The following is a 14,820-nucleotide window of genomic DNA, read 5'->3' on the forward strand; positions in this document are numbered from 1 at the left end:
GCATATATCTGTTCATGTAAAGGCTCTTACTTCTCTAGGATATAGTCCAAGGAGTGGGATTGCTGGATCATATGGTAGTTCTATTTCTAGCTTTTTAAGGAAGTGCCAAATCGATTTCCCAAGTGGTTGTACCATTTTACATCCCCACCAGAAGTGTAGAAGTGTTCCAGTCTCTCCACAACCTCTCCAACATTTATTATTTTGTGTTTTTTGGATTAATACCAGCCTTGTTGGAGTGAGATGGAATCTCATTGTAGTTTTGATTTGCATTTCTCTAATGGCTAATGATCATGAGCATTTCCACATGTATCTGTTAGCTACCTGAATGTCTTCTTTAGTGAAGTGCCCTGAACGAGTCAGTTTTATTACTGGTTGTATCGAAGGAGAACAAGCACCCTGGGGATCTGTGGAGTGTCTCCGTAAGAGGGTGTTAGGATTACTATAGATTTGGATTTTGGGTGGGTGATTTGGGGGAGAGTCAAAGGAAGCGCAGGTTTCCTCTAGATTGGGTGCCGTCACAGAGCAGGGACAATTCTGTGATCGGGTATCTCAATAAATCTTATCTATAGAGAGGGCAGACCAGAGGGAGGATAAAGCTGTAGTTGGCCAAGAAGCAGCAGCCATGTGTATTAGCAGAGGGAAGGGGGTGTTTGGTATCTTGTGGGTTGCATAGTGACCTTGTTTTTGTCTGTGCTTAAACAAAATGATGAAGTGGCCTTGTTCTGTCTCATTTTCTCATGGTCTCAGAGTGACCTTGTCTGATGTTGGTGTTCTGTAAGATTGTTTTTATTCAGAAGGAGAATAACATGGCCTAGCTCTGAGTGCCAGGCCAGCTTTTGGACGTCAAAGCCAAACCAACCAGTCACCACTGAGTTGATTCTGACTCATGGTGACCCCATGTGTTACAGTGTGGAACTGCTCCACAGCGTTTTCTTGGCTGTTATCTTTATGGAAGCCGATCAACAGGCCTTTTTTCCCTTGTACGGCTGGGTGGATTCGGATTGCCAACGTTTCGGTTAGTAGTCGAGTGCAAACCATTTGTGCCACCCAGGGACCTTTCCGGACTTTAGGGGCGCCCTTTATTTTTTCCTTTCTCATCATCTCTGGCTTTATGTGCTTTCCCCTTTAATCCTTCATGCCAGCCTTTTTGGAAACTCCCAAGACTGGATTGCAGAGGCTCCCCTGATCCCAGGCTGGGCTAGGCCCCATAACAACCCTCACTTGCCACTCCATAGCACAGAATTCCAGTGGCTCCTTTGCCACCTGCCTTCCTCACAAAGCTGGAAGCTACAGGAGGGCAAGAACCCCATTTGCCCTGCAGTCTGTTGCCTCTCTGACCTGACTACTAGTAGGTGCTCAGCCAAGCTGTGGAATGAATGGGGTCAACCCAACCCCGCTTTTCCGTGCTCTTCTGTGGGCTGCTGAGAGCTACTGGAGAACCTGGCAGAGCTGTGGAACAGGAGTTCCTCAAGCGTGTCAATCCCGACTCAGCACTGCATGGCCCCACTTTGATTTTTTTTTTCTGATTTTTTAGTTGTAAAATAAATTTTATGTATTATAAAATTTTACAATACTTTTTTTTATTGTAAAATAAAGCTCAGATACAGAAAACCACACAAATGTATAGCTTAGAGAATTGGGATAAGGTGCACATCATTTTAAGCAAGTCAAGAAAGAAAGCCTCGTCAGGTGTGGCCCCGCTCTTCACCATCACTCAGGAGTGCCCTCTTCTGGCCTATAGGTATCTATCCAATCCCCCTCCCGCTCCTCAGCTTCCTACCTAGCTCCTCCAGTGCACTGTCATAACAACCCTATAGGGCAGAGTAGGGTTTCCAAGGCTGTAATCTTTACAGAAACAGATCACTAGGTCTTTTCTCCCACAAAGTGGATGGTGGGTTCAAACCCGCTGACCTTTGGTTTAGTAGCTGAGTTACCATTGCAACCCCAGGGCGAGAAGAGCTGGGCTCAATCAAATCTTAATTCATCCCAAAATGTTCCTGAATTCATTGTAATTTTTGGTCATTGTGATTGTTCTTAATTAATCAATAATACAACTACTATCACAGGAAGATAGAGAGGGCCAGGACTAGGCTGAGGAGAGTGAGGAACTCACCTCAGACACAAAATTTAAGGGGGCACCAAAAAACTTGTAATAAGATCAGTAATACTTCAATGCAATATTTTAAAAAATCAAATCAATGTAAGAAATCCATGGTGAATGTCTTAGTTGTCTAGTGCTGCTATAACAAATACTACAAGTGGATGGCTTTAACAAAGAGAAGTTTATTATCTCACAGGTTAGGAGGCTTGAAGACTGAATTCAGGATGTCACCTCCAGGGGAAGGCTTTCTCTGTGTTTGCTCTGAGAAAAAGTCCTAGTCATCAATCTTCCCCTGGTCTAAGAGCTTCTCAGTGCAGGAACCCGAGGTCCAAAGGACAAATTCTGCTCCCAGGGTTTCTTCCTTGGTGGTATGAGGTCCCCATCTCTCTGCTGTATTCTCTCTCCTTTTATCTCTTCTAAGGTAAAAGGTGATACAGGCCACACTCCAGGAAAACTCCCTTTACATCAGATCAGGGATGTGACCTGAGTAATGGTGTTGCATCCCACCCTAATTCTCTTTAACATAACCTAATCTTGCCTCATTAACCACAGACAGAGATTCAGGTTTACAACACATAGGAAAATTACATCAAGTCACAAAATGGAGGACAGTCACACAATATAGAGAATCATGGCATAGCCAAGTTGACACAAATTTTGGGGGGACACAATTCAATCCGTGACAATAAGCAAAACATCAAAATTTTAAATAAAGAGAGGATCTGTGTAACTGGTTTTTCCTTTTACCTCAGGCTCCAAGATAACTCCATGTAGCACTGGGGTGGAGACAAATATTTTCTACATTAAAAAGGCTATCCTACTGGAAAAGGTTAAAATCACTGATCTAGGCCAATCTCTCATTTTATAGATGAGGAAACTGAGGCTCAGAAGTACAGAATAATGACTAGGTCAGTATCATGACCCTCTAAGAATGTGGATGAGCAGACAATGGCAGGGGGTAAGTCCCTCCCTCAAGGAGTTCTTCTCTGGCTTCTCAAGATAAACCTGGCCCACTTGACATTCTCTCAGATTTCTGTACTTTGGCTTCTAAATATTTATCACAATGTGTTAACTGTGTGTTTCCTTGTTTATTTAGTTATTTATTATTTGGGTCCCATGCTGAACTGTAAACTCTACAGGAGCAGAGCTATGTCCACCTTGTCCAATGCCACAAGATATGCACATAGCAGATGTTTGAGGGTTATCTGTTGAATGAACGAATCCCCGGTGCACAGAGAGATTTCTGAGTGGTTCAAGGACTTGCCGAGGCTACAGAGCCAGTGTGAGATGTTTCTCTTCCAGTGGCTTCCTATAGAGAGGCTTCTTGCAGAAAAAGCAACTGGGGGAAATCTAGGGTCCAGTAGCTTTCTGATGACAGCTGGTAAGACTTCAAGATGAGAAAAAGAAAAAATAGACATAAAAATGAATGTGTTATGGCCAATTGATATTTGACGAGGGTGCCAAGTCCACTCAATGGGGAAAGAATGGTATCTTCAATAAATGATTCTGGGACAACTGGATTTTGATATGCAAAAAAATAAAGTTGGGTCCCCGTTGTTGTTGTTAGGTGCCATCTAGTTGGTCCCGACTCATAGCAACCCTATCTACAACAGAAAGAAACACTGCCCTGGCCGGTGCCGTACTCACAATCGTTGTTATGCTTGAGCCCATTGTTGCAGCCACTGTGTCAATTCATCTCATTGAGGATCTTCATCTTTTTCACTGACTCTCTGTTCTACCAAGCATGGTGTCCTTCTCCAGGGACTGATCCCTTTGATAACATGTTCAAAGTATGTGAGACAAAGTCTCACCATCCTCGCTTCTAATGACCATTCTGGCTGTACTTCTTTCCAAGACAGATTTGTTTGTTCTTCTTGCAGTTCATGGTATATTCACTGTTCTTCGCCAACACCATAATTTAAAGGCACCAATTCTTCAGTATTCCTTATTCATTGTCTAGCTTTCACATGCATATGAGGCAACTGAAAATACCCTGGCTTGGGTCAGGCACACCTTAGTTCTTAAAGTGACATCTTTGTTTTTTAACACTTTAGAGAGGTCTTTTGCAATATATTTGTTCAATGAAATATGTCTTTTGAGTTCCTGACTGCTGCTTCCACAGGCGTTGATTATGGATTCAAGTAAAATGAAATCCTTAACAACTTCAAACTTTTCTCTGTTTATCATGATGTTGTTTACTGGTTCAGTTGTGAGAATTTTTGTTTTATTTATCCATACTTTGATTTTCATCAGTAAGTGCTTCAAGTCCTCTTCACTTTCAGCAAGCAAGGTTGTATCAACTGCACGTCACAGTTTGTTAGTGAGTCTTCCTCCAATCCTGATGCCCCATTCTTCTTCATATAGTCCAGCTTCTCAGATTATTTGCTCAGCATACACATTGAGTAAGTATGGTGAAAAGATACAACCCTGACACACACCTTTCCTGACTTTAAACCACACAGCATCCCCTTGTTCTATTTGAATTACTGCCTTTTGGTCTAAGTATAGTTTCCTCCTGAGCACAATTAAGTGTTCTGGGATTTCCATTCTTTGCGATGTCATCCATAATTTGTTATGATCCCTACAGCCAATTGTCTTTGCGTAGTCCATAAAACACAGGTAAACATGTTTCTGATATTCTCTGCTTTCATCCATGATCCATCTGATATCAGCAATATTATCCCTTGTTCCATGTCCTCTTCTGAATCTGGCTTGAATTTCTGGCAGCTGCCTGTTGATATACTGCTGCTACTGCTTTTGAATGATCTTCAGCAAAATTTTCTAGTGCGTGATATTAATGATATTGTTCAATAATTTCTGCATTCTGTTGGATCACCTTTCTTTGGAATGGCTAAAATGTGGATCTCTTCCAGTCATTTGGACAGGTAGCTGTCTTCCAAATTTCTTGGCATAGACAGTTAAGCACTTCCAGTGCTGCATCCATTTGTTGAAACATCTCAATTGGTATTCCATCAATTCCTGAAGCCTTGTTTTTTGCCAAAGTTTTCACTGCAGCTTGGACCTCTTCCTTCAGTATCATCAGCTCTTGATCATATGCTACCTCCTGAAATGATTGAATGTCAACTAATTCTTTTTGGTACAGTGACTCTGTGTATTCCTTCCATCTTCTTTTGATGCTTCCTGCATCCTATTTTCCCCGTAGGATCTTTCAATATTGCAACTTGAGACCTGAATTTTTTCTTCATTTCTTTCAGTTTAAGAAATGCAGAGCGTGTTCTTCCCTTTTGGTTTTCTGACTCCAGGTCTTTGCACATTTCGTTATAATACTTTGTCTTCTTGAGCCACCCTTCGAAATCTTCTGTTCAGCTCTTTTACTTCATCATTTCTTCCTTTCACTTTAACTACTCTACTTTCAAGAGCAATTTTCAGAGTCTCTTCTGACATCCATTTTGGTCTTTTGTATCTTGTCTTTTTAATGACCTTTTGCTTTCTTCATGTACAATATCCTTGATGTCATCCCACAAATTATCTGGTCTTCGGTCATTAACCTTCAGTGCATCAAATCTCTTCATGAGACGGCCTCTAAATTCAGGATGGATATACTCAAGGTTGTACTTCAGCTCTTGTGGACTTGTTCTAATTTTCTTCAACTTCAACTTGAACTTGCCCATGAGCAATTGATGAACTGTTCCACAGTCAGCCCCTAGCCTTGTTCTGACTGATAATAGTGAGCTTTTCCACTGTCTCTTTCCACAGATGTGGTCGATTTAATTCCTGTGTATTCCATCTGGTGAAGTCCACGTGCATAGTCACCATTTATGTTGTTGGAAAAAGTATTTGCAGTGAAGTTGTTGGTCTTACAAAATTCTATCATGCCCTCTCCAGCATTGTTTCTATCACCAAGGCCATATTTTCCAACTACCAGTCCTTCTTCTTTGCTTCCAATCGCCAGTAATCACCAATGCATCTTGTTTGCATGTTTGATCAATTTCAGACTGCAAAAGTTGGTAAACATCTTCAGTTTCTTCATCTTTGGCCTTAGTGATTGGTATGTAAATTTGAATAATATTCATTGTCATGGACTGAATTTTGTCCCCCAAAATATCTGTCGCTAGCTGGGCCATGAGTCCCAGTATTGTGTTATTGTCTACCATTTTATGTGATTTCCGTATGTGTTATAAATCCTATCACTATGATGAAATGAGAAGGATTAATGGCAGTTATATTGATGAGATATACAAGATTAGATAGTGTCTTTAGCCAATCTCTGAGATATAAAAGAGAGAAGCGAGCAGAGAGACATGTGGACACCGTACCACCAAGATAGCAGTGCTGGGAGCAGAGTGCGTCCTTTGGACCTGAGATTCCTGTGCTGAGATGCTCCCAGACCAAGGGAAGACTGACAACAAGGACTTTTCTCCAGAGCTGACAGAGAGAGAAAGTCTTCCCCTGGAGCCAGCGCCCTGAATTCAGACTTCTACTGATTGTGAGAGAATAAACTTCTCTTTGTTATAGCCATCCACTTGTGATATTTCTGTTATGGCAGTGCTAGATGACTAAGACAGTTGTATTACTGGTCTTCCTTGTAGGTGCATGGACATCATCCTATCACTGACAGAGTTATACTTCAGGATAGATCTTGAAACGGTCTTTTTGACAATGAATGCAATGGCATTCTTCTTCAATTTGTAATTCCCAGCATAGTATCATATGATTGTCTGATTCAAAATGGCCAGTATCAGCCTATTTCAGCTCAGTAGGGCCTAAGATATCGATATTTCTGTATTCCATTTAATTTTTGATGACTTCTAATTTTCTTAGATTCACACTTCATACATTCCATGTTCTAATTATTACTGGACGTTTGCAGCTGTTTCTCTTCATTTTGAGTCGTGCCACATCAGCAAATGAAAGTCCCCAAAGTTTGACTCCATCCATGTCATTAAGGTCCACTCTACTTTGAGGAGGCAGCCCTTTTCCAGTTGTATTTTACCTGAGGGGTTCATCTTCCAGCATTATACCAGACAATGTTCCACTGCTATTCATAAGGTTTTCACCTGCAAATTTTTCCAGAAGTGGACTGCCAGGTCCTTTTTTCTAGTCTGAAAGATCATCTGAAGCCTGTCTACCATGATGGATCCTGCTAGTATTTGAATACTGTTGTCATAGCTTCCAGCTTCACAGCAACATGAAAGCCCTCGCAGTACAACAAACTGACAGACAAGTGAGGGACCCCCTACCTGACACCATATACAAAAATTACTCAGAATAACTCAATGACCTAAATATAAGCATTAAAACTATAAAATTCTTACAGGAAAATACAGGGTTAAATTTCATGACCTTAGATTTGGCAATAGATTTTTGGATATGACACCAAAAGCAAGAGCAATGAAAGAAAAAATAGATAAATTAGACTTCGTCAAAATTAAAAACTTTTGTGCATCAAAGGGCAATATCAGAAAATGAAAAGACATGGAATGGGAGAAAATATTTGCAATTCATGTATCTGATAAGGGTTTAATATCCTACAATTCAAGAACAAAGACAATCAATCCAATATAAAAATGGGAAAAGGACTTGAGGAGAAAGTTGCCCAAAGAGATACAAAAAGCCAAAAAGCACGTAAAAATATGTTCAACATCATTAGTCATTTGGAAAATGCATATGAAAGCCACAATGAGATACTACTCCACATCCACTAGGATGGTTGTTAAAAAAAAAAAACACAGAAAATAGCCAGTGATGGGGAGGTTGTGGAGAAATCAGAGCCCTCATCCATTGTTGGTGGGAGGGTAAAATGGTAGAGCTGCTACGGAACACAGTTGGGCAGTTCCTCAAAAATTAAGTACTGAATTACCTTGTTGTGTGCCATCGAGGGATTCTAACTGTAGGACTGAGTAGAACGACTGCATTGGGTTTCCTGGTTGTAATCTTTAGAAGTCAAACCTCTGACCTTTCAGTTAGCAGCTGAGCGCTTAGCCTTTGTGCCACAAGGACTCTTTAGAATTACCATATGACCCAGCAATTCCTCTTCTAGGGGGACTCACAAGAATTGAAAGCAGGGATGCAAATAGATACTCGTATACCACTGTTCACTGCAGCATTATTCACAATAGCCAAAAGGGAGAAACGACTCAAGTGTCCACCAACAGATGAATGAACAAACAAAATATGGTACAATGGAATATTATTCAGCGATAAAGAGAAATAAAGTTCTGACACGTGAAGCCACATGGATGAAACGTAAAAACATTACGCTAAGTAAAATAAGCCAAACACAAAAGGACAAATATTACATGATCCCACTTACATGAAGTATCCCGAATAGGCAAATTCACAGAGACAGAAAGTAGATTAGGGGTTTACCAGGGACTGAGGTGAAGGGAGAATGGGGAATTATTGCTTAATGGAAACAGGTTCTGTTTGGGGTGATGAAAAGTTTTGAAAGTAGGTAGTGGTGATGGTTGTACGATATGGTGGATGTAATAAATACCACTGAATTGTACTCTTAAAAATGGTTAAAAGACAAATGTTATGTTATACATACTTTATTGCAATAAAAATTTTTTTCAAAAAATAAATGTGTTTGACTCACAGGAAACTCAGCTGTGGCCTTCAACTGATACGACTGTGGGATCTTCACAGAAGAAAATCATCAACCTGCTCTACTTTAACATCCCTTTGCCCTGGTGGCGTAGTGGTTAAGGGCTACAGCTGCTAACCAGAAGGTTGGCAGTTTGAATCCATCAGATGCTCCTTGGAAGCTCTACGGGGTAGTTCTACTCTCTCCTATAGGGTTGCTATGAGTTAGAATCAATTCGATGGCAACAGGTTTGGCTTTTTTTGTTTGTTTTTTTTTTTGGTGCTTCCCTATAATGGCAGGAGGTATGGTTAAACGCTTGAAACTACTAGCTAAAAGGATGGCAGTTCGACTTACCTGGAGGCGCCTTGGAACACAGGCCTACCAATCTTCTTCTGAAAGATCACAGGCTTGAAAACCCTATGGAGTCGTTCTACTCAGCACACATCGGGTCTCCATGAGCCAAAATTGACTCGACGGCAACAACCGCATGTGGGAGTGCACCACAAAAAAATATTTAAATTAGATTTTTCAGAAACCCAAAATGTGAAAAGAAATTCTACATGTATTTCTTTCTTTAATGCTTCCTTTTTGTTTGCTGTGAGAAATAACACCAACATGAATGTATGCATATAGCATATTTTTTAATGACTCTTATTTTCTTCCCTTAAAATCTAGCTCCTAAAAGTAAAGTTTCTGAGTCAAAGGCATCACATTTTTAAGTAAACTTTTTATTGAAGATTAACATAATTGCAGAAAAGTGTACTAATCGTAAGTGTACAACTTGATGAATTTTTACAGGTGAACACACCTGTGTAACCAACATCCAGATCAACAAACAGAACATTGCCCAGCCTCCCAGAAACCCTGTATTATTTCCTCCCAGTCACTCCCTCCCCCAAGAGTAACCAGTATCCTAACATATCACCACTGATGAGTTTTGAACTTTAGGAACAAGAAATCATACAGTATACAGTCTTTTCACTCATATTGTTTTTGAGATCCATCCTATTGCTGCAACTAATTTTAGTTCCTTCACTCTCGTTGCTGGCTAGAATTCCATACTATGAATACACCCTAATTTGTTTGTTCATTCTATTGTGGATGGGCTTTATGGAAACATTCAGTTTTTTTCCTGTTACAAAGAGTGCCATTGTGAACACTCTAATACATGTCTTTTGGTGAACATATGTAGACATTTCTATTGGGTGAATACATAGAAGCATAATTGTTGGGTTCTAGGGGGTGTGGATCATCAGCTTCAGTAAATACTGCCAGTTTTCTAAAGTGGTTGTACCAATCATCACTCCTGCCAGCAGCGTGTGAGTGTTCTAATTGTTCTATTTCCTCGTCAACATTTAGTACTATCTGGATTTTTAGTCTTAACCAATCTAGTGGGTGTGTGGCATGCATATTTTTAAGACTTATGATTCCTATTGACCAAATAGACTTCCAAAAAGTTATCCTAATTTACATTTCTGTCAGCGATGCATGAAGCTAAGAAATCTTGAGTTCCTTGACTGAGTTCAAGATGGTAAGTATGTTCCCAGAGGGTCCTAAAAAATTTGTATCATGTTCCTTTGGAGTTGTATAGTGTATTTACCTTTCAATATATTTTCAGGTATATGATCTCATTTGAAACACACAAACTGAATAAGTAGGGCAGGTATAATTATCCCCATTTTATAGGTGTGGAGACTGAGGCTCCGAGAGATTTTGTAGCTTGTTCAAGTCGCACGGCTTGTAAAGCATGAAGGAGGTCTTCTTACTTCTAGTCCAGTAATAACATTAACGAGAACATATTTACCAGTACCTATTTTTAATGGATGACAGCCACATCATACAATGGAGACGTTGTTGTTAGCTGCCAGCGTATTGGCCCCCAGGTCATGGGGGTCTCACGTATAACTGAACTAAGCCTGCTTCTGCACATCCCCATGATCAGTTGTGGTTTGGATTATTGTGATTCATAAGGTTTTTATTGGCTGATTTTCTAAAGTAGTTCATCAGGCCTTTCTTCCTAGCCCCTCTTAGTCTGTTCAGCATCAAAGCAGGATGCAAGCCTCCACTGACAGATGGGTAGTAACTATGCACGACTTGCATTGTATGGAAACCGAACTGAGTTTCTCACATGGCAGGTGAGAATTCCACCACTGAACCACCAATGGCTCCTGATGGAGATATCTTCTGGTAATGAAGACTGAATTAATTCCAGGTTTACCTACAAGAACCTGATCTTTGAGCCTAAATTTAGCCACATTCTGTACCTGGGTCTGAAAACTCCAAGTGAAGTTCTGAAGGTCAAGGGCCAAGTAGAGGGCATGCTCTCATACCTCTTAATTGCTTTGCAATGTGATCACCAAAATCTCCATATAAGGAAAGCCTTTTGCTAAACCAGTGGGCTAACGCATCATGTTCTTCAACCCTTGCTAAGCATTTTGATCATGTAGAGCGTAAAACTTTTCTGTCTCTGCTCAATGTACAAAGGCATTGAAATGCTGACCCTAAACCACCTAAAACTAGCCTAAGTTGATCAATATCAACAAGGCCTCTGCTATTAAAGCCCCATTTCTATAGAATGCTGACTCTGGAAGGACTTTGAGAAATGATCCCCCCAAGATCTAAAACAAAACAACATACACTGTTAACTATAATAGAATTACTACTAACTATAATTTAATTCACTGCAAAAAAAAAATCTAACGTTAACAGAGATGGCAAAAAGCCTTCTCATGGGCCAGCTTTCATTGCTGTAGTGTTGAAAAGGATTCTGAAGTTGTGTATGGGTTTGGTGGGAAAGGTTTGTGGGCTGGTGAGAGATACCTGCCATGGTGCAGAAAGGTGGTGGGAGACATATAGGATATGCATTTGTTATATAGAGGTACCTTTCTTTCACTTCACGGGTGGAAAGTTATACCCAGAGGGGAAATGGCTTGTCCAAGGTGACACAAGTCAGTAGACAAGCTGGGACTTAAGTGCAGGCCTTCTAGCATGTAGGCTGTGGCTCTTCCTCTCCGTACATGGCCTCAGTGGACCTTCCAAACACGGGCTGGTCTCAGACAGACATTTGAACAGATAGTATTACTAGACTGATTTTCTTTTCTGAACAAAATCTCAGTCTACCTCCTTCTGGGTGTCCAAGTGTCATTCCTAGGCGTTTTATTACTTGCATGCCACCGCCTCAACCACATACGTGGTCCATGGCAGGTACAGAAGTGACGGAGTCCAGATTTCAAGAGCAATCCGGCTCTGTTCTCTTTGATGGAAGTCTGTGTCTCTAATTAGCCTGGTAGAAAGCTTGGTTTTGTGGGATTAAGGTTTCAGAAGCGGTCTTTCTGCATCATCAATTCAATGTCTAATATCAGGAACTATAAAAGCAGAATCCGTTCTAATGTTCTGACTGTATTGCCCCCTAGTGTAAGGATCAAGAACAACATACTAGATGGGTTATAATATTTCCCAGCTGCAAAGAACTGACTTCAGAGATCTTAAATCCACTGAAACCCTTTATTTCACTGTTAAGGAAGCCAACGTTCATAGAAGGGAAGGGAATCACCCTGGGCATATGGCAATGTAGTGCTAAAGTCAAACAAGAGCCACGTCCTAAAACTCAACTCCTATATTCAGGATGCTTACTACAATGTGATAATCTAAGAACTAATTTTCTTGAAAGAAGAAGCGACTCAGCATGTTGCATACTATAAAACACACAGCAAAGTGCACATGGAAAGTCTTTTCTCTTTTAGAATGTAAATTATTTGAAGCAGAAACTTTGGGTCGTATACTGAGTACTCTGAGAATTAACAAACTGTAATGACAATGATCCACCGCCCACCTGTCAGTTTGTCGTACTCTGGTGGAGTACACGTTGCTGTGATTCTAGAAGCTATGTGAAGGAGCTCTGGTGACATGACAGTGAAGCGCTCGGCTGCTAACCAAAGGATTGGTAGTTCGAACTCACCCAGAGGCTCCATGGGAGAAAGACCTGGCAATCTGCTCCCTTAACTATTAAAAAAAATATATTACAGCCTAGAGAATTCTATGGGACAGTTGTACTCTGTAACATGGGGTTACTATGAGTTGAAAATTGACTCGACAGCACCCAACAACAACAACAACAATATGCCACTGGTATTTCAAATACCAGCAAGGTCACCCGTGGTGGATAGGTTTCAGTGGAGCTTCCAGACAAAAGCAGACTAAGAAGAAACTCCTGTCAATCTACTTCAGAAAATTAGCTATCGAACACCTATGGATCACAATAGAACACTGTCCAATTCTCTTGCTCTGGACATGTTGTCAGGAGGGATCGATTGCTGGATGAGGACATCATGTTTGGTGAAATAGAGGGCCAATAAGGGCAAAGAAGACCCTTGGTGAGATGGATTGGCACAATAGCCTTAACGATGGACTGGAACATGCTGGTGATCGTGAGGGTGACAGAGGACCAGGTAATGTTTCATTCTGTTTTACACGAGGTCACTGCGAGTTGGGGTCAACTCAATGGCAGCTATTGATCTCTCTCTCTAACTCTCTCTCTCTGTCTATTGACCATGATGGTGATAGTTACCACCCATTGTGCTAGTCCCATAAACTGGACATTGGGCTTAGTAGCACTTGGCTGCTACTACCACTACCTGGCCCTCTTTCTTTCATCCATTCCACAAATACTCATGGAGATCTCTTCTGCGGCACACACTGTCCTAGTGCTGGGGACACCACAGTGATCAAAACAGGGTCCCTGCCCTCAAGGAGCCTAGATTCGACTAGGGAAAGATGGATGATAAATAAGTCAATAGTCAAACATATACTATGTTGGGTAGCCGCAGTCACTGTGAAGAGAAATAAGGTAGGGCCTGGTGCAGTGAATTACTTAACTTGGTCCTTCTAGCCATAGTCTTGGTAACTCCCACAATTACAGACATCAAAGACAATTCTGGTGAGAACTCAAAAAGAAGTAAGGAGAACTGTAACACTGGAGACAGCACCAATGGCAAAAGGCAGCAGCAGAGAAACGGCGGTGGCAGCAGCCGAACCAGGAGACCAGCGCGAGACAGCCCTGGAGCCGACCCACAGAGCAAGAGAGCTCAGTGCCTTTGCTCAGGAGGCTTCCTGGCAGAGTTGGGTGCCTCCAAGCACTTATCGGTGGAGCTAGGTTTGGAAACCCTCGGAGCAAGAGAGCTGAGTGCCTTCCAACTGAAGTTTACTTCTGGAGTAGGGTGCCTCCAGGCACTTACTGGTGGAGCTACAGAGCTTTGGAACACTTGCACAAGGAGAGCAGATGTGGGCAGAGAGGCACAAGGGGCCAAGATGCCAAGGAACCAGGAAACATAAGCTGAAGAGACAAGCAACATAGGAAGCAGAGCTGCCTCCATCTCAGAGTATGGCTGGGGTCTCAAAGGCTGAAGTTACCACTCAGATGGACTAGGAGAATGGGGCTGTCTAAAGATGAGTGAGCGGAGTCACTGTCCCAGTGGCCCTAGAAGCTGGAACTGAAGCCCAGGACCGACGGGCCTCCACCAAGAATCAGGAGAGTGAGGCCAACACCCAGAGTCTGGAGGGCAGGGCCATTGACTAAATGGTCCCAGAGAACAGAGGATTATTTTCAAGCCTTAAAGGCTAGTGTAATGTGTTCTGCTGACTTGCTTGGTCCCTGTTATGCCTTCTTTCCCTCTAATTTCTCCCATTTGTAATGGAAATGTCTAGCTTGTGCCTGTTCCAACATTGTACTTGGGAAGCAGATAATTTGTAATCTAGCACAGATGAAGAGAAATTTTTGGATTTTGGATTTGGGGTTGAATTAAGACTTTTACTATGATATGATGGGGTGAATGTGTTTTACATGTAGCAAGGACATTAATCTTGGGAACCAAAGGGTGGGATGTTATGGACTGAATTGTGTCCCCCCAAAAAAGTATGTCGGCTTGGCTAGTCCGTGATTCCAGTGTTGTGCAATTGTCCACCATTTTGTCATCTGATGCAATTTTCCTATGTGTTGTAAATCCTGCCTCTATGATACTAATGAGGCAGGATCAGAGGCAGTTATGTTAATAAAGCAGAACTCAATCTACAAGATTAGGTTGTGTCTTAAGTCAACCTCTTTTGAGATACAAAAGAGAGAATTGAGCAGAGCGACAGGTAGACCTCATACCACCAAGAAAATAGTGCCAGGAGA

This window comes from Elephas maximus, chromosome 22, assembly GCF_024166365.1.
Source record: "Elephas maximus indicus isolate mEleMax1 chromosome 22, mEleMax1 primary haplotype, whole genome shotgun sequence".
In the NCBI taxonomy this organism is placed as follows: Eukaryota; Metazoa; Chordata; class Mammalia; order Proboscidea; family Elephantidae; genus Elephas; species Elephas maximus.